Genomic DNA, 21,326 nt, shown 5'->3' with positions numbered 1-21,326 from the left:
TCATTACTCCCAGCAGCTCCTTTTATATAAACCTGTTGGGCTCTGATTGGCTGCTTCCCTGCAGCCTCTCTATGCAGTCTGGAGGGCCCACCTCTACTGATCTTTCCTGGGGTGTAGTGTGGTAGGACCAGCAGGGGGCCTCAAAGGATCTGTTACACCCCATCACAGGGGAGCCATTGTCATGCAAGTGTGCAGGGCCATTGATCATCCCCTGCTGCACAGGAATGTGACTCTCAGTAATACACGGAACATAGTGGATGGATTTGATGCAATGGGGTTCCTGAACTGTTGTGGGGCGATAGCACACATAACCCAATTTTGGTATCAACCCACCTTGCAACAGAACACATCACCTGAAAGAGCTACTGTTCTATGGTGATGCAAGCATTGGTTGATCACCAGGGATCCTTCACTGACATCAGTGTTGGGATGATATATGATGCTCACATCTTTAAGAATACAGGAGTGTTCAGAAACCTGCAACATTCTTTCCCTACTGGTAGATTGCCATTACTGACGTTGAAATACTAACAGTGATTCTGGGGGACCGAGCCTTTAACCGTCAGCGACTGCATTATGGTGTGGAGGACTGTGCTCTATCTGGCCCTTCAGCTTTGGAGCCTGTTAGGCATGGGTGGAGGGTGACCCAGCCACTGGGGGAGGCTAGCCCCTGCCCCTCCCCTTTCTTCCCTCCTCCCCCGCAGGAACCCAGAGCACCCCCTCCACAGCCCCCAGCCCCAGTGCTGGGCAGCCGGGGCGGGGGCCGAGGCCCCAGCCCGGGTGCTCCAGGTAGCACTACCTCGTGCTCTAGGTAGCTGGGTGCCACAGCCAGCACCGGTGCTCTGGGAAGCGTGGCCAGCCCTGGTGCTCTGGTCGGACGGGTGGCATGGCCAGCCCCGGTGCGCTGGGTGGCAGCACCCCCAGCCCCAGTGCTCAGGGCAGCCAGGTTGTCCCCAATCCCGATGCTTCGGGCAGCGCAGCCACAGCACCAGCTGTTCTGAGTCCCTGCAGGTGGCAGGCCAGCCAGCCTGGACCAGCCAGAGTGCTGGGAACCGCAGGAGGGGGCCTGGCCTTGGGGCAGAGCACGGGCAGGCCCACACTAGGCTGCTTAGGGAGGCACAGCCCCTTCCTACGATACCCGCCACCCCATGCTATTAAGAATTGTGTGGTGGTGTGTGCTGTATATTCAGCACTGCCTGTTCATGTACCCATTACATTTTTTGTGTTTGCTGTACATTTATAATTATTACACTGTTTGTCACTGATCCTTTGAGTTCTGCCATTCTGTACATTAGCAAGTAGTGGGTGCTTTCAGTACTGCAGCATGCTTGCTGAAGTAATACAGATTAATTCATTTCCAAAACATAGAATTGTATTGCCTACCAAAACCAGTGCAAAAAACTATGTGCAATTGGAAAACAAATACAATAAAAACTTCTGAAGTAAATTAATGGAACAGCACTTAACCAGGGGAAAGGACATTTCTGTCCATTTCAGTCTATTTTGGCTACATATATAGCAACTGTGGCTTTCATAGGTCAATGTATGTGAAGCTGTAATTGTCCTGACTGGAGCCCCGTGTGGAGTGGTAAGGATGCTACCCCTGATACCATGTGAAATGTTGGAGGGCGTAAGGAGGTGCTAAAATGGAGCTCTCCATTGACTGCAAATGGAAGTGAGCCTGTGATTGTTAGACCTGTATATCAACAAGAGTCTGCAGAATCTGTTTTTTTCTGCCAGAGAAGCCCCATTATGTCCTGGTGCATCTCCTTCTCCTTTTTCTTCTGGGACTCCTGGTCCTTTCTCTTGTCCACTCTTTCTTTCAATATCAACCCTCCAAGCACTCTGTTCACAATCTGATGCAACACTGGCTTGCAGGATCTCAGTGAGCATATCCTCCCATGTCCTCTTCTTTCTCCTCCTTATCATGGTCAGGCGTTCCCCAGTTGCAATGAGGGGACCCTCAAGACCAGAACAGCAGCAGCTACAGGTAAAACACACAGAGGTATCATATTTATATTCACAACAGAAGGTGAAATTTAAGTTTCAGAACTCCCTTCCCTTGCATCCTTAAAGTTTTAAACAAGACATGTCTATTGGCATTTCAGCTCCTCTGTACAGCACGGCTCTCCGATGCCAGCCATGGGTATAGCGCAGCAGGGGCATGTGCATGTGTGTGGGAGGTGGGGGTGAAGATGGGGGTGGAGGGTGGAATGAGGTAGGAATTGTTCGGCCACATTTAATAATAAAATTTCAGCCCCTATTTCCATGTGTACAAGTGCAGGGCATTGGCATTGAGTACTGGCACTGTTTTCCATGGTGGTGGAGATTTTAGCTGATATCTTGCTGATGGTAACAAAGGCACAGAAAGCACAGCTGCTGCGGGCATCTCAAAGCCACTCAGGCCCATATGCTGCTAGTCTGTTTACTGTTGAAGTCATCATAGACTGGGATGGGAAAGTTTCCTACTGGGGAGGAAGTATTCATGTTGATACCCCTCAAAACCTTCGGGAGAGGATTGCAGAGTACCTCCATGAAAGCTTAATCAAGACCTCTCAGGAGGATTCAAGGGACATCCCTATATACATAAACAAACTGCTCTGCTTGGATGCCACCCGCTTAACCTTACTGGGGAATGAAAATTAGATAACAGCTCTACCTCTGTTTGTTGTACCATTACTTCTACTACGAGTAAAACAGTAAAAATTCAATACTAATGTCCTGCAAAGTTGGGGTTGAGCGCCATCAGTACATTTAACCACTGTAATGGAAAATTCATTCAAACACTTACCCGAGGTTCCTTCCTTTGCATCAGGCTTGCATGTGCTTGGCTACCTGGACTGGCTAGACTGCTGTGGAGCCTTGAACAGGTCCTGACTTGCAGCGTAGCTGGACCCCTCCCCTTCCCCTAGGCTGCATGTGCTCCACTCTTCTCCTTGCAATTCATGGCATGAGTCTAAGTCTTGAACTCCTTGGAGATATCCACAGTAGTCTGCAGGGTGCTGGTGGGCTCTTTTCCAAGAATGGCATGCAGCAAATTGTAAAAGTGGTAGGTCTGCAGATTGGCACCAGATCGACTTTGGTCTCTCTGGCCTTCTGGTATGCCTGCTACAGTTCCTTTGCTTTCACACATCACTGCTGTTGATCTCTGTTGTACCCCTTAACCTACATCGCTGGTGAAATCTGCTCATAGCTGTCCACTTTTCTCTGACTGCTCCCTAGCTGTGCCTACACAGCCTCTTCTTCTCCCCACTGGCCAAGGAGGGCAAATATCTCCTGTCTACTCCAGGCAGGAGCACATCTGGAGCATGTGGCCAGCATGGTTGCTTGGGCAGTTGCACACAAAAAGGGAGAGATGCTAGGTGTGCTCGCCAAGATGGGCAATCAGAAAAAGGCTTTTCAAAAATACGTGGGTTTTTTAAAAAAGGGGTCGGGTGGCTTCCAGTCTCTGTGACCACTGGCCAATGGAGTTAACAGTTGTGACCAGAGCAGTGAATGTAGGGCATTGTGGGACAGCAGCTGGAGGACTGTTAAGATTGCCATAAGTCATGCAGCGTCTATACTTGCATAGCTCAATGCCACTTGGGGAGGTGGTGTTACTGCCTTGCTGTAATGGAGTGCTTACATTGGTGGGAGTCAATGTGAGTGTAGACCCATGCACAGACCTAGATTGATGCAAGGTGACTTATGTTGACCTAACTTTATAGTGTAGACCAGGCCTTAGCCTCAGGAGTAAAGTAGTTTGCTACAGCTTGAGGGTTAAGCTAAAGCAAACTAAGACCACTTTACTCCTGAATGATAGCTTCCACAGTGGGTTAAATGTGCTTTAATTTATGTACATTAACTTCACCCCTTTTATTTGATTTGATGTAACTTTGATGTCCCTGTGTAGACAAGCCGTAGCTTCAGTCCCTCTTTTGTGATGTGGCAGTTTTGTCATCAAATTAAAATTTGGTGGGTTTGCTTTGGCACACATTTTCCGTTAAGGCTACAAAGTTGTAAAATACTCTATAGGCCAGGGGTGGCCAACCTGAGTCTGAGAAGGAGTCAGAATTTACCAATGTACATTGCCAAAGAGCCACAGTAATACATCAGCAGCCCCCCAGCAGCTTCCACACCCATCTCCCAGCGTCTCCCACCCATCAGTAGCCCCTCCAATCAGTGCCTTCCCCTCTGTCCCCGCACCTCCCAATCAGCTGTTTCGTGGTGTGCAGGAGGCTCTGGGTGGAGGGGAGGAGTGAGGGCACAGCACGCTCAGGGGAGGAGGCAGGAAGGGGTGGAGTGCAGATAGGCCCTGTGGCAGAGCCAGGGGTTGAGCAGTGAGCACTCCCCAGCACATTGGAAAGTTGGCACCTGTAGCTCCAGCCCTGCAGTTGGTGCCTATACAAGGAGCCGCATATTAACTTTCGGAGCCACAGGTTGGCCACCCCTGCTATAGGCAAACACTACTTCTGTGTAAATGATATTTAAGGAATCAACACATGAAGAGCAATAATGGGGCCAAAGGACTGATCCCAGAGAGTTCTGAAATTTCTTGCAAAAAACGGAGACAATCCTGTGTGTGTGAAGGGGAGTGGTTAAAACACCAAAAGCACTGAACCTACATTATTCTTTTGATTCAATTTTTCATAAAACCACAATGAAAAATTGAAACAGTGCTCAAAGTTTATAATCTGTGGTTTGGGATTTGCCATTTCAATAAGATTTTTACAAAATAAAGGTTTAGAGTGCCTTGTAAAACTGAATACTGTAATGCAACCTTAACTATGGTGCAACTATTACTGCACCTTAATAACCTTATATGCAGACCAGGCAGCAACATCTATAGTTAAGGTTACCCAACACGTTCCATTGTAAAAACATTGTTTTCATTTGCTTATAGTTTTGCCAAGTTTTAACTGTTTCGGATAAAATTTTTCCATGCTGGGTGAATGCTCTTCACAGTCAAATTACATCCCGCAGAGAAAAATCTGGCTGTCTTATTTACATGATGGTGTATTTGAAAGCCTCTTAATCAAACCTTCCTTACAATATTACCAGAAATACCCTGCTTCTTACTAATACAAGCACAGCATGTTCTGCAAGAGTTAACCTGACACTGGGAGTTAAGAACTCTGCCGCTGACTCACTAGGCATGTAACCTTGGGCAAGTCACTTAGCCTATTCAGTAGTCTACACTACAGTTGTGTGTACACCTCTCAGTTCTCCTCAAGCTAGCATGCTAAAATAGCAGTGTGAACATTGCATCATGAGCAGTGGCTCAGGCTGGCCACCCAAACTTGGACCCAGGAGATCAGGTGAGCTTGGACTCAGAGGGCTAGCCTAAGATGCTGCCCCTGCTGCAATGTCCACACTGCTATATTAGCGTATTAGCTCTAACAGAGCTGGCAAAAAATCTGTCTACCCAGGCTGGGAAGCATACTCCCAGAGATAATGTAGACATACCCTCTGTGACTTGCTTTTCCCATCTGTAAAATGGGGCTAGCATAACAGAAGAATGCTGTGAGGATTCAAGTTTAACATTTTCTGCTGGACATGTATAATAAGGACTACTTTGTATTGGTATCACTGTTCCAGTGATATACATTGGGTTTGAGTACAAAGCTTTCAGTTAGAGAGAAAGGTTGATCCTATGATGAAAGCACTGAACCAGAACTCATAGACTCATAGACTTTAAGGTCAGAAGGGACCATTATGATTATCTAGTCTGACCTCCTGCACAATGCAGGCCACAGAATCTCACCCATCCATGTCTATAACAAACCCCTAACTTATGTCTGAGTTATTGAAGTCCTCAAATTGTGGTTTGAAGACCTCAAGCTGCAGAGAATCCTCCAGCAAGTGACCCGTGCCCCATGCTGCAGAGGAAGGTTTGTTCAGTTATTGGCTGTACCACAGATTGCCTTGATCTTTGGGAAGTCACTTAATTTCTTTGTTCCTCATCTGTAAAATAGGGATAATACTGTTTCCTTTGTCTGTCTTGTCTATTTACATTTTAAATTTGTTAGGGTAGAAAATCTTTTTTATAATGCATTCGTTGCAATGCCTAGAACAATGAGGGCCTCCAACCTCAATCGGGGCCAATATGGACTACCAGCATAAGGTAGATACATTTTGTTGGAGATTTTGTTAGACCTATGGGCCAGAACTTCAGCTGTGCTGCAGCAGTTTTGTGCTGCTACTGTAATGAAAAGCAGCCCTAAATCTGGCTTACTTACCTACTTGAGGTTTCAAGAGTAAATCTTGGATGGCACAGAGCCACTTCAGCAGCTCCTACACTACCTCCTGGGGTGGTTTACTTGGAGTCCCTATGCCCCATCAATCCTTGGCTGCTAGAAAGACCGCTGTGGACAGCTAGTAGGCAGTACAGATCTGAGCAGCCTTTACGAGGACTAAGGAAAGGGATTGGGGGAAACTGGCATCTTCTCACAGCCTTTCCCCAGAACTGTCCTAAGCACTCCATAGCTGAAGCTCAAAACATGACCCTCTCTACCTTGTATAGTTCATGACAACCCTACTCTCACTGCAGTACTAAGACCTATGCACATGTGGGTTTATGTTTGGACACACTGTCTTTACCTGACCCTGCTCCCATTTAAATCAATAACAGTTATTTTCTAAGTAGGCTCTGCAAGATCTGGCCTTTTTTATGTATGTTCAGGTTATTTTTCTGATGAAATACATATACCAAAGAAGCAGTAGATGTTTATCTCTCTGTGCCCTTTCCCTAAGGTATTAGCTTAAGAAGATCAGTACTGTATTTTCAAGAACAACTTTTAACAATTTTTTTCCAAAGCAGAAAGTTATAACTGATTTTCCAACATGAAGGTAAGGTAAACATTGGCCCATATAGATGTGCTGAATATATAACAAAATACTGTTCACCACAGCACACGGTAAGAGCATTTTTTAAAAGTTACATTTATGTTCTGCTGCTCAGACTTAGCCTTTCTGTAATTCAGTGAAATTGAGATGGGAGAGATAGCCAGAGAGAAGCAGCGGCTGAGCTCAGATGTGTAGGAAGTACTTGATTCTGTTTCTTCATGTCAGAATGTCTGAGAGGTTACTTTTTTTGAATGTAGATCCTGCTTATACTGATGATACTACTCACCAATCCACTAGAGAGCAGTTAAACCCCACATTTATTGTGGTTTATTTTTGTATCTCTTTCTGTGCCATTCATTGTACTTCTTCCAAATGATTAATAATGCCCCAAATACTTTCTAAGTACAGGGCTGAGCCAATCACTTTTTAACAGTTGCTCTGACTCATACCTATTTATATCATTATTTTTATAGAGTCGTATAGTGTTATGATTTAAGATCTTGGATCACTTTTAATTGGGCATGAATCACTTCATTTGAATGAAAAAATATGGGCATAATATGTAGAGCTGACTTTGATGGGGTTTTTGCTTAAGTAGGGACTGATAGCCCCAATTTTGTGAATGCCCCACAATTCCTACTTAAAGACTAAGAGTTGAGGGTTCTCAGTACCTTGCAAGATCAGGTCCTGATTAAAGAGTAGTCATTATGGGCCTGATCCTCCTTCCACTGACTGGCTTCACTGATCCAAGTTCAGGGCATCTAAAATTACATTTAGCACTAGTATTAAACACTATTGAACATTTTACATTTTTTTAGACACCTTTCTGTGGCATGCAGTTCTTTGACTCCTCCTGCCATCTTCATGTTAATGTTTGAAAATAAAAGATTGATTTATTTATATTTCTATCAAAACACAGTCTGAATGCCAATGGCTATATAAGTAAGGTTAGAAGGATTCTGTTTTTTATTGGTATATGGCAGTAAACGTTGATTTCACTGTATACAAACAAAACAATTAAAATATTTCCATTGATAACTGAAATTTACAGACAGGCAAAGTAAGAAAAATGTTGCTTGAGAACTTATTTGAATTTGATTAAAGGATATTTACTGTGTATATTTTGACATTTTGACCATTGTATTTTAATGGTTATAAAGCTTTAACTTTTTGAATCTCAACTTCTACTGTCATTAAATAAGTATTGGCCAACCCGCTATTATCTGACAGACCTCCCCATAATTTCCCTCAAAGGTGAAAATGTAAACTGATAAAAATCTTAAAAAAAAAAAAGATTAAAAGGAAACATCAATATTATCTGTAAATTATATATAAAAAAAAGATTCTGCCAAGCCTATATCTAAGTTCCCATCCTGTCAGTGGAAATGAATTAATTAATCTCATTTAAAAAAAATAACATTCTTACATTTCAGAAGAAAACCATTTTATTCACTGTAATTAAAGAGACAATCTGCAATTTATAAGAAGATAAATGCTGTTTCTCTGATGAAAAGGTATGGTCCAGGGGCTGGAACATAGGAATCAAAGCCAGCAACTCTGGAATTCTACTCTTGGTTCTAACACAGACTTTCTCTGTGATTTCACCTCTCTGCCTCAGTTTGCAGATATGTAAAATAATTATAAAATTTCATAGAACATTTGAGGGTTAAATAGTGAGATGAACATCTCTATAGAAGTGTTCCATGTTATAGTCTGGCTATAAAAACTGATTTTGAAGCAACAAATGGGGATTTGTCTTAAAAGTTACCACTTTGTTAATGACTATTGGAGCCCCACATTATGCCTTCTTCAGTCATCCTCTTCACTTATAAATTCTACCTGATCTGACTCAGCAAAATGAGCTGAACTCCTCTTGCCCCACTTGAGGTGAGTAAATAGTATTCAAATGATACAAGTACCTCAATTCTAAACTTATTCAAACATCTTCACAGCGAAATGCCTTCATTGACTTGTACTGAGCGGCACAAACCTTTTACAAATCCATTGTGAATAGCCTTCAGCCATCTGTCACCTCAAGATTAGTTTTAAGTTTTAAAAAGTCTCTCCTGTAAGGGTTCACATTTCATTTTGTGACTATAAAAGCACTTTACCTAATGTCAGGATGGTACACAGCTGCTGGCCCAGTTCTGCCTCAACAATGGCCTTCCTGGGCTGGTAAATTGATTTGGAGGCCAGTCAAACCCAATAAGAGCCCTCTTTTGGGATAAACAAAAATGCCCAACCCAAAATTATCTTCAGCCATCCCCAGTTTAAACAATTTCTTCCTGAGCTTTACCCCTATAGTTGCCAAGTTTTGCACAACTCCATGGGATGTTTTATATAAGTAGTTTACAAATACTCAAATTAGTTCATTCAATAATTTGCATACATACACATAATTTGTATACAACTATAAACTTCAGCTTAAGGTCCATATATCTGGCTCCAGGTTATACAGGGGGTTGGATCTGCAGCTTTGCAAAACCTGGCAGCTGGGGCTGGGTGGGTAGGTATTCAAGGGTGTCTGGGGAGTAGGCAAGTGTTGGCATGAGGGAGGTGAGCAAGAGTCTGGTCTGCTGTGTTTGGGTGAATGACATGGGGCTGTCGAGGTGTTGTGGGGGTAGAGGTATCTGGATGGAAGTGGGACGGAAGCTCAGTGGCGAAGGGTACAGTTCTGGGAGAGGTAGGGATATCAGAAGCTGGGGACAGCTCCATTTGCAGAGGTGTCTTGAAAAGAGCTAGCTTTGTGAGAGTGTCCAGCGAGGTAGGGAAAATGCTGGGGGACAGTGGGGTTTGGGGGGGAATAGCCAAGGCATTTTGTGTGTTCTGGGGAAATGTTTAGAGGCAGCTGTGCAGGGTGGTTTGAGTGGTGGGAGCTGGATGGATGGAAGTATCTAACTGGGCATGACTGGGCCCCCTCTCCTCACCTTCTAATCCCACTTGCCTGTGCCTTCTAGCTGCTTTTTCCTCACTCTTATCCAGCAGAGGAGCATTGAGATAATAGCTGCTTAGTTACCACATATTACAAGTTCCACACCAAAAAGCTCACCGGTAGTAAACCAAGCTTCTTATACTTTTTTCCCTCTCCCATGATGCATTGTTTCCCAGCCTACAATTTCCATGCATCCTTCAGGGAACTACAACTCCCACAATTCCCTTGTTCTTCACTGAACTGGTGTCAGGCCATGCTTGCCCTATTGCCTGCCTTAAGTAGCCAATACTTGGAGAAGGGATGTGCTGGCCTGCTTTTCCAGGAGAAGCACACCCTGTGTCAATGACACTGACAAATCTGTCTTGGTGTTCTGAATCAAGACTAGGTGAGATTCTGGGTAGCTAATGCTTGAATCATTGGTATGCGGGTATATGCTCACTTCCCTTTCTCATACAAAATCACTTGCCCTTCGTAACTGAAACAGAGTGGGCGATACCACATAGTTATACATATGCTCTGGGATTGGTGGCAGTCAGATTGTTCTTTGTTTTAAAAAAAAAATCCTCTTCTTTAGGGCCCATCATCATGAACAGCAACTAGCTACCCCCATCTAGAATGGATAGTTGCTTTCGCCTTTTGGAAAAAGGAGGGTATAGACACTTGTGTGAGGTATTTCAGAGTTACACAATATGAGTATTTAATTATATACACGTTATGGAGCACCTGTTCCAATAAGTTTATAATGCTTTCAGCTATGTCAGTTTTTGATCTCTCTTAAAGGTAAGAAATAGGTCTCCCAAGATTTGCTTGGGGAAGTGCAAACAGAGACAGATAAAGTCTAAAAGGACCTGGACTGACACTGCAATGGTGTTGGAACTGAACCAATACAGTTCTGGTTAGGACACTTTCTGAGGCCAGAATGAAACTAATCAGGGAGTGAATTGGAGAAGACAGAATCAAGGGCAAGGAGCACAGTGGTAAAATGGAGGAGGGAATTATGATGGCAGCTGGAGAAGCAAGTGTGGTTAAGTGTTTTTATTAAAGTAAAAGCAAAGAAGCCAGGTGAAATGAAGTTGAGAAATTAAGTAACGAAAGACAGCACATGGGAGGGGATGGGGCCAAGTGGATGGGTTGTGTGGTGAGAGGCTCACATAAGTCAGATAAAGGGATAATAGAGATGAGAAAGAGGGAAGTGAGTCCTTGTGCCACATATATGTCAGTCCTAACTTTAAAATAATTGGCAAGATCCTGGGAATAGAGGCGACAACAGCGCATGTCAGAGAGGAAGACGTAGGGTGTGATAAATGAAGGAATTCTCAAGGGATAGAGGCATGTGAGTATATCAGGGAAAAGTAGAATTGTTTCAGCTTCCTGTTGCTTGTTAAAGACAATTTACAGTGAGGCATGGTCATAGGGCTTCCTCCAGAGGCACTCAGCAGAGCTAGCCATAAAAGGGGATAACAAAGGCAAGGGGAAAGCCAAACTTGGTAGAAGGTGTAGCAGATAGATGAGAAAGGGAAGGGAAAACAATCACATCAGCAGCTCCTAGCATGGTGAGTATATGAGGGTATATTTCAAAACTTGTAGTACAGGGGTGACGATGGATTGTCCTGTGTCTCAGGTAATAAGTGTAGGGATAGTACAGTAAATATTGTGAAACTTATAAAAGGCAGCAGTGAACCTGGCTGAGATATCACTCCTGAGGGTGCCAAAGGCCCAGAGAAGGCAACTGCTTGAGGCCACCTGGCCTGTATGTTGCTGGTTTCCTCATAGTGACGGTGCCACTAGAACTCACTGAGAGCAGTTTGGGAAGATGCCCTACTGCAGCATGAGGAACAAGGCAGCGTTTCCGAGAAATGTTCGGTCAGAGCTTAACAAATATGTGCTAGACAACTTTATCTAGACTGTGCCAGAGGACAAAAGGGATATTCTTGTCAAGGTCAACCTAAAACTCTGAAAAAGAAGGGTCATCACTGCCTAGTTCCGCAAACCTGTTCAAAGCTAAACCCCCTGAGCCAGCAAGTGATTTCTACCCCTGAATCCAAGATCAGAATGCAAGTAATTTGTTTTGGACTTGGACTCTCAGCCTGGAAAAACAAAGCACCGTGTTTTTATGTTTTCATTATTTGTTTGCTTTACAATTTTAGTCATAAAAATATGTACTATTAATTACCACTTACTGGATTGCTTACAAGGATTATTTTAAATTTTCGATGTATTTTATTTTAATGCTTACATACAGGTTTGAACACATTTTTTGTTCTGTTTACAAGAATACATCGACTTATGTTGCTAGACATTCTATCTGCCTACCCTGACAGAAGCATGCATGTGGGAGAAGAGGGCAGGGAAAAAAAAAAGGAGAGGGGAATTTTGGGGCCTGTGAACACACTTTTTTTTTTAAAAAGCAGCATGAATTAATTCTTTTACCTGAGCTCCTTTCCCCTTCATCAGTGGGTTCCACTTTGGGCCTTGTCTGGGTTGGGTTTGGCTGGCTGTTGAAGAGCGCCTGGCTTTCCATGGGGTCAGCATCCTTTGTATTCCCCTTCCTCAATGAGTTCTTCATTGCTGTGAGCTACTGGAGGTTCCTGCCTCTGGATATCAGTCCACTGTCGCTCATAGGGTGGTTGTGGGGGATCCCTATGCAGTATGGCATCCAGCACCATAATAATATCAGAAGGTGGATCAGGAAACCTCCATTGCCTTTTGATAGGACTGCTATAGTTCCTTCCCCCTTTCCTGGCATTGCTCCTCATCCCTGGCGTACCCCACCTTTAGTTTCTTCTTTGTAATGCCAGAACAAACATCTTTATTCCTACGGCAATTCCGCAGCTGGGCTTGCGCTGCCCCTTATTCCCTCAGGCTGAGGAAGTCCAGAATTCCTCTCTTGACCCAGGCTGCAGCATGAGGCTTGCCTGAAGTTTTCTTAGCCGCAGCTCCGTCTGGTGGCGTGCCTGTGCACAGGGCTAGCACAGGGGTGCTCACAAAGGTGAGCTCGTAGGAAGAGAAGAATTTCCAAAACAGGCTGGGGATGTGTCAGTGGGCGGCAGGCTTCTGGTCTGGCAGGCCACAACAAGGCCCCTAGCCCCTGTGTTTGGAATCGCTAGGGAAACCCTGTAGCACCAGCCTACCCACATGCTGTGAGCCCTGGGCAGCAGAGTTCAAAACTGGACTACAGCTGTCACTGTCACTGGGACAGGGGCACTGTGTGATTGTTGCTAGAGGATGGTTTATATTGGATGAAGTAATGCAATGACAACACAGGCAATGAACCAACAGAACAGTGCTGGTACAGGGCTTATGTCGTTTGGGGAGGTGGTTTAATTTGACTGACAGAGTAAGAGGGTTTTACTGACAGGATGCAAAATTGTGTCTGGATACATGCAAAGATATGCCCCCATAAGGCAAGTCTTACTGGTAAAGCTTCATAGTGTAGCCCAGGCTCCAATGTCTCAATACCATCACTTGTCATCCCTCCCTGCAAGGAAGTTAAATGTAATTATTTTAAGGTCACTATTACTTAGTAGCTCAGCCACATATACTCAGGAATAAGGGCAGCATCTCCTCATGTGTGATCCAGAAGCAGCATCTTATATCCCAAAGTGGTGATGGTTATTGTTGTTGTTGTGAAAGGGGCTCGTGGCTGCTTATTAAAGGTTATTGGCAACTGAGGTAACCACCCAGAGGGCCATTAAAGGGACATCTTTGAGGCTAATGTCTTCAGCCAGCCAGCTGAGAGATTCCAAAAACAGAGGCTAGGGGGCTGTGTGCATGAGTACATTAGCTGAAGAGTTTTACATGTATGACTCTGAAAGAAAGCAGAGCCAGAGAGGCAGCCTCTCAGATACAGTGCTGAATAGAGGGACTCACCTAGGGCTAGTTTAGTAAGGAAGCTATCTGTGTGCTCTCTGTTTCTGTTCATGGAAACAAGACTTCATGTATATTTCTGTAAATAAATGGATTACATCAAGGATTTCTGGGTCACTGATTTTTCACTCAAACGGAACCAACCTATAAGGCCCTGAATTTTGGTTTTCCACTTGTTTAAGGGTCAACACTTTTATTTGCATTGCAGTAGTGCTTAGGGGCCCCTGTCATGGAACAAGGCCTCGTTGTGCTATGTACAAGTGCACATGTAACAAGTAGAGAGTCCCTACCCTGAAGAGCTTACAGTTTAAGACAAAAAAGATGATGAGCACAAGGCAATAATGAGCCAGAATGGAGCAGCACACAAGCTGCCTGTCACAGCACACCACATTTTCTGTAGATGCCGAGGAGAAGAGTTTTAAGGAAGACTTAGGAGAACAATGAGGTGGCTTTGTAGATGTTTCCATGGAGCTTTTTCCATGCCTGATGGGCAGTCTGGGAGAAATCATAAAGGTGCTTGTTTGAAAATTTTAACAAATGTGCAAAAACTGCTGGCAGCGCTGGCAAAGCAGAGGCAGGAATGGACATCTCATAGCCTATAAGAGATGATAGGTGGGGCAGGGACAAGTATTGAAGGGTCTTATAGCAGGGCAACTTGCCCCTAAGGGCTGGAAGGCCTATGGCCAGCCAACCCTGATTACTAAGGAGCCACACCTGGGAGAGATCAGTTGCTTGCCCTATAAAGAGCAGCAGAAGGTTCCAGTGAAAAGGAGAATAGTCAGGGATCAGAACTAGAAGTGAGCAGGTTCTAGCAGTGTCCCCCTGGGAATTAGGACTGGCAGGGACCTGCAAAAACAGGAAAGACACCAGCCAGGAAGGCTGAGAGGAGGAAGAGTAAACTTAGTTTTGGATAGACTTTGTTTTGGGACTTTGTGTTTTATGTGAAGTTTATTTCTATATTAATAAACCCAGGCCCCAAGGACAGGTATTCTTGACCACAAAAAGCCTGGGTGGCATGTTCAGATAAAACTTCAAGACTGGAAACTGAGGCAGGCTGCTTGTACTGTTACCCAAGGCCATGAGGGGGCACCTGGGAGTTGACCAGCCTGGTCACAAATCTTAAAAGTGAAGACTAGCAGTTTGTGTTTGATCTGATGGAAAAGAGAGAGCCAGTAGAGGGATGCAAGGAGAGGGGTGATCTCATCAAAGCAATGAGCCAGGAAAGTGATCATTATAGCAGCACTTTGCATGGAGATGAACGGGGCAAGAGTGCATTTGTCCAGGCTGGAGCCTGGTACTGGTGTAGTACTCAAGATGTGAAATGATGAGCATTTGGACTAGATAGAGAGAATCTTGTGACACTGAACCTGTTTACAGAGTAGTTCAGCATATTGAAAAGTTTGGATTTTCACTTTGTCTCCTGCATTGCCCATAGGCATTTGTATATAGTGATTACATTTAAAGCCTTAACTTCCCAAGGACCTCACTGACTTCAGTAAGACTTGGATTGGCTGGTCGTCTCTGTATATCCCCTTAGTGTCTCAGATGATTTTTCCACAAGTTGGACCATTGACAAACTCATTGTCTCCATAGGAAATGTAGTTTCTCACTTAGAGATGTTGATTACAAGTACTTGGTTAGTAGCACAAGAAAAATGTCCCTGACACATGGATATTTTAATACAGCAAGTTTACTATTTTCCAACCATATACCTCAACTGCTTACCACTATTACGTGACTCTCTTTATTCAGGTTGTGTTGATTAAGCAGTATCACCCCCTTGATTTTCAGATCCAAGAGAGATTTTGCAAGCTTGGCACTTAGCAAACACATTTTTTTACCTGAAAAGGAACGTGTCTGAAACAGAGATCATTGAGCAAATTTGTAGTTAAAAATCAACATGTCTGATCTTTTTACTTGCGAAGGCATATGTTTGATACAAAAATCAGAGTTAGTAAAATCAGCATCTCATGGCCATCTTTTCCAAAATGATTGTTCAAGTGATAATCACACTCTAAGTCTTTGTTAACACAAAATGCATGCAAGAGGGTTCTATTGTCTTTAATGCTTTCAGATGGATTTTTCTGCCACAGATGGGGTGAGTGGATGTTTTGCACAGAAGTACTAGTTCCTCTTCTATTTTGCCAGGTTCTGGTATACACCTAGAACTTAGGTCAACCTAGCTATGTCACTCAGGGCTGAAAAAATTTCACAGCCTGTGCAATGTAGTAAGGTCAACCTAACCCCCACAGTTGATGCAGCTACATCGACAGAAGAATTCTTCCATCAGCCTTCTCAAAAGGCAGGTGGATTTACTAAAGAACAGGAAAAACCACTTCCCTCACTCTAGTGTCTACAGTATACCAGCATAGCTGTAGTGTGTTGCTGTAGCATTTGTAGTGTAGACATACCCAAGAAAGATTGTGGGTCAGTTTGGAATCTTTGAGCGGTCTCTTTCATATGCATAGGATTTGACTCACTTCTACTGCTTCATTTTGGAGTATGATGTATTGGCTGCATGGGCACTGATCTTGCCCCTGCAAAAGGCCCCAGGTGTGGTGCAATTGGTGGGGTTCTGCTATGTAGGACAATGAGGGGAGACAGGATTTGCTGAACCCACACAGGCCCAAATGCTCTGCATTCTACAAATCTCAGCTGTCTGGAGGGCTCCTGGTATGTATCTACATAGCAGCTAGAGGAGGAGTGGCCTGGGGGAAGAGACAGGCTGACGCCAGTGGATCTATTACTAGCAGAACAATGGTGCAGGAGTGACTTCTCTACGGCTCCACAGCATGGGAAGACTATTCAGACCTCCTCATCCCCAAGTAATCCATTTTTGGTATGAAGAACCAGATTTAGTCCTCTAAAAGAACTACAGATATTTACATGGTTCTATGTTACTATTATACATACAATAGAAAATTAAGGATTAAAAACATGATACTGACATGGCATAGTAATTAATCCTCTAGCTCCATGTCAGAGAAATGCTCCCTTCTCTCCAATCAACTAGTTACAGTATTTTATTTAAGCTTACTTCTGTAAGTAAAGGATCTTGACTGTTAATCATAGAAATGAACATATTCATCCTTTTCTTTTTGGAGGTCAAAGCAGGTTCATAGCATACCCTAAAACATTTCCATTGTTTTTGTTTCCATTGAATGCAAGGAAAATATGGCGTTGACTTCATTAAATAAAAGAATAAAATTAAAGCAGAAGTAATTTTCATAATTTAGATGTACAGATTTCACAGCTCAGAAATAAGGATGTCAAATGTGTCCAGCTTGTACAGCCCTCCTACACAGAAACCACAAGGTCTCAATGATAAGTCACTGAAACCACAGCATTCAGCTTTTTGTCCACAACTACCATTACCAAATGGGCGTTCTTGCTTGCAGTGCGGTGTCTGATCACACAATCGTTTTTCCAAGGTTCGCTTAAAATGCTGATCTGTGAAAAAAAGAAAACCTCATTATGCAAAGCAACTACCCTGTATAGCTTTTTAATTTTTTTAAAAAATATATATGTGCACACATCTTAAAAGGATCAGTGCAGAAGATCTTAAAAAGAAGCCATTTTCCAGGGATGCCACACAGGATTTGTCACATAAAGGAGGGTACATTTGGATGTCCTTTAACCGCCTTCAGGATGTTACCTTAACTGCCCAAAGCAAAGAAACAGGGCTTGAATACACATAAAATTTGTGCCACTTTAACTATACCAGTATAGGCAAGCGGTACAACCCTCATAGTGTGAGTGAAGTTATTGGTATAAAGGTGCATTATACCTATACAGCCACTCCTATATGGGACATGGAATAACTCTACTGGTATAAGGCATCTTTTTACTGGTATAACTGTGTCCACACTAGGGATTTTGCTAGTATAACTACATCGGTTAAAAAAAATAATAATCACACCTGTAACCAACAAAGTTATCCCAGTAAAATTTCAAGTATAATGGGGAGATAGGCCTCTGAGTTATGGCATTTCTGTACCTTTTTCCTTAAAGAAATTGTATCAGGTCAAATTTGGCCCCAAATTTAAGTTTAGTAAAAAGTTAGGGGCCTGATTCTGCTCTCATTTGCAGTTAAATACCATTAGCACTAAGTCACTCCTGATTTACACCAGCATGAGAAGACAATTAAGCCAGAGATTTTATAAAACCCAAGACAAATAGAAATGTTGCCATGGTTTTTAAAATTCCAATATAAAGGGGTTTTTAAAATTTAACCTCCAGTGTTTACAATCTAAAGACAGCATCACTGTGCTAATGCATGTGAACAAGAAAGTGATTCCAACTAGGACTAAAAGTGAAGTACATTAATCATGCAAAAAGCATAATAGTCAAAAAGTAAATTAGATTTTTAAAAATAGTTTTAATTTTAAATAATCTATAATGTATTTATAAAAAAGCAGTAGGGACTATGATCTTTGGCCAAAACCCATTAAAGTCAATGGAAAGATTTCCAGATGTCAATGGACACTGGATCAGGCCCTATATAAGGATTGCCTGTCACTATTGAATCTAAAATTTCATGGTATTTATTTCTTGGCTTCGGGTTTTTAACATAAAAGTCATTTTCTTGTAAATGTAGTTTCTTTCGATTCTTTCTGTCAGTGAATAAAACAAAGGCGACCCTCTTGTAATTCTGACCCACTCTCTTCACCATACATGCCTTAGTCCAATAAGAAAAGAACATTTCTTCTACCAACTGTATTTAAACCAGATTTCTTGTTGTGTTCTTACTTTACAGCACACTGAGTTGCATTCCAGTATATGGTCATTACTCTTTACAACATACATCATACTGACTCTGAATGGAGTTTTCAGTATGTGTGTGTTATTCTAAGAGAACTCTTAGGTAGCAGGAAGATAGTATGTTGTTCAGGGTAGCTTGAATGATGACAGGTCTACTTCATGAGAAGGGCTGAAGATCTCCAAAACAATGAAAATACCCCAAGTACAATAGTCCATGAGCAAGTAATCCATCCAGTATGGAGGAAGGAGGGGCTCCTCTCTAGCAATTATCTTCCCATCAGTCCCAATCCCATTATTTGGGGACTGGCCAAATTCCAGTTTCCACAATTATATTCTGTTTCCATAAAGTTTCCCACAGAAGTGTTATAGTGTTCTTCACGTCCTATCCTAAAATGTTATATTACACTTCAGAGGTGGCTGCACTTTAATGGTGGTAAAAGTTATTACTAAAGTACTAAGTGTTTGATATTTTACGGAACACACAGTAAAACTTGGTTCTTGTACTATAAAGGTTATAACCTGACAAATATACTGTATGGGAACACAGTTCAAGAATGAGAAAGTTCAAAGATATTATTGATGAAGAGATCAATATGACACTGCTTCATGAAATAAGCAAATTTTAACAGATGTGTAGAGAGAAAGGTGAAAGCTACATGTCATCCAGGAAGCATGAGGTTGTTCCAAGACTTAGGACTTGTCTATACAGGGACACTCAGCAAAATTAATCTGAATTAACTTTTAAAGTGGGTTAGTAGTTAAACTGTACTGAGAATTAAAGTGGCCTTAAATCAGTTTAGTTTAATTCACTTTAGAAGTGGACTAAACAGGAATAAGGCATTCTTGTTCTGGAATAATTGCATCCACACATGGAGTTGTTCAGAAATAGCATTGTGCTTTAAATTAATACCCTCCTTTAATCTGAATTCACTTTCAAGTGTAGACAAACCCTAAAGAGTGGCATAAAATTAGGTGCAAAACAAGTGGTTGAAAAGGAGACAAAGTGAACAGCTAGGAGAGAAGGTGTGGATGCATACAGAGGTGGAGGATGACGAAATGAAAGAAAAGTAGTGAGAATTTTGAAGATGCCCATGGTATCTCGCTTATCTACCAATGCTCAGTCCTGCAAATGCACATGGGAGTAGGCCCATTAACTTCAGTGGAACTATTCTTGTGAATAGTTATGCATGTGCATATTGGGCCCAAAATTTGTAGCATACTCTGAACTCTTGGGGTAAAAGATATTTTATAAATGTAAGCTACTATTACTACTAATTGCTGCAGCTGTGTTCTTCCTTATTGACAAGAAACCAAATATAAACAAAATATAAAGTCATACTGCACACCTTTGCTAAACAGATAAATACTAGGATAATCAAGCTGGACACAAACCAAACATTCATCACAAAATTGGGACGTGTCCATGTGTCTTTATGTTCATATGACATCTTCACAAGGTCTGCTCTTACCAAAGATAACACAAAATAAATTAAAAGGATTGTGATCTAGGCAAGTTCAGAATTATGTAGACCGTGCTATAAAACGATGTTTTTACTTGCAGAGGGAGCTCCTTTTTACATATGGCATAGAATCATAGAAGATTAGGGTTGGAAGAGACCTCAGGAGGTCATCTAGTCCAACCCCCTGCTCAAAGCAGGACCAACCCCAACTAAATCATCCCAGCCAGGGCTTTGTCAAGCCGGGCCTTAAAAATCTCTAAGGATGGAGATTCCACCACCTCCTTAGGTAACCTATTCCAGTGCTTCACCACCCTCCTAGTGAAATAGTTTTTCCTAATATCCAACCTAGACCTCCCGCCTAGCAACTTGAAGCCATTGCTTCTTGTTCTGTCATCTGCCATCACTGAGAACAGACTAGCTCCATCCTCTTTGGAACTTTGCTTCAGGTAGTTGAAGGCTGCTATGATATCCCCCCTCACTGTTCTCTTCTGCAGACTAAATAAGCCCAGTTCCCTCAGCTTCTCCTTGTAAATCATGTGTGCCAGCCCCCAATAATATTTGTTGCCCTTTGCTGGACTCTCTCAAATTTGTCCACATCCTTTCTGTAGTGGGGGGCCCAAAACTGGACGCAATACTCCAGATGTGGCCTCACCAGTGCCGAATAGAGGGGAATAATCACTTCCCTCGATCTGCTGGCAATGCTCCTACTAATGCAGCCCAATATGCCATTAGCGTTCTTGGCAACAAGGGCACACTGTTGACTCATATCCAGGTTCTCATCCACTGAAATCCCCAGGTCCTTTTCTGCAGTACTGCTGCTTAGCCAGTCGGTCCCAAGCTTGTAGCAGTGCATGGGATTCTTCCATCCTAAGTGCAGGACTCTGGACTTGTCTTTGCTAAACCTCATCAGATTTATTTTCACCCAATCCTCTAATTTGTCTAGGTCACTCTGGACCCTATCCCTATCCTCCAGCGTATCCACATCTCCCCCCCCAGCTTAGTGTCATCTGCAAACTTGCTTAGGGTGCATCCATCCCATCATCCAGTTCATGAGAATGTTGAATAAAACCGGCCCCAGGGCTGACCCCTGAGGCACTCCACTTGATACCGGCTGCCAACTAGACATTGAGCCATTGATCATTACCCACTGAGCCCAACGATCTAGCCAGCTTTCTGTCCACCTTATAGTCCATTAATCCAATCCATACTTTTTAAACTTGCTGGCAAGAATACTATGGGAGACTGTAACAAAAGCTTTGCTAAAGTCAAGTTATATCAGGTCCACTGCTTTCCCCATATCCATAGAGCCAGTTATCTTACCATAGAAGGCATTCAGGTTGGTCGGGCATGACTTGCCCTTGGTCAATCCACATTCACTGTTCCTGATCACCTTCCTCTCCTCTAAGTGCTTCAAAATGGATTCCTTGAGGACTTGCTCCATGATTTTTCCGGGGACTGAGGTCATATTACTATTATTTTTA

General features: G+C 42.9%; 1 protein-coding gene and 1 long non-coding RNA gene across 2 annotated transcripts in view; one reads left to right on the top strand and one right to left on the bottom strand.

Moving 5' to 3' along the window:
• IL21 (interleukin 21) overlaps positions 1-21,326 on the top strand; it is a 64,558-nt gene that overhangs the window by 27,931 nt on the left and 15,301 nt on the right. The window lies entirely within an intron of this gene.
• LOC120406763 lies at positions 1,355-7,579 on the bottom strand. Its single transcript, XR_005599565.1, has 2 exons — positions 7,497-7,579; positions 1,355-1,984 (listed from the first exon to the last, which is right to left on the bottom strand). It is a non-coding gene; the product is annotated as an uncharacterized LOC120406763 (long non-coding RNA).

The sequence above is a fragment of the Mauremys reevesii genome, linkage group 5 (genome assembly GCF_016161935.1).
Source record: "Mauremys reevesii isolate NIE-2019 linkage group 5, ASM1616193v1, whole genome shotgun sequence".
Taxonomy (NCBI): Eukaryota; Metazoa; Chordata; order Testudines; family Geoemydidae; genus Mauremys; species Mauremys reevesii.
This window is presented reverse-complemented; position numbering and strand designations above follow the sequence as displayed.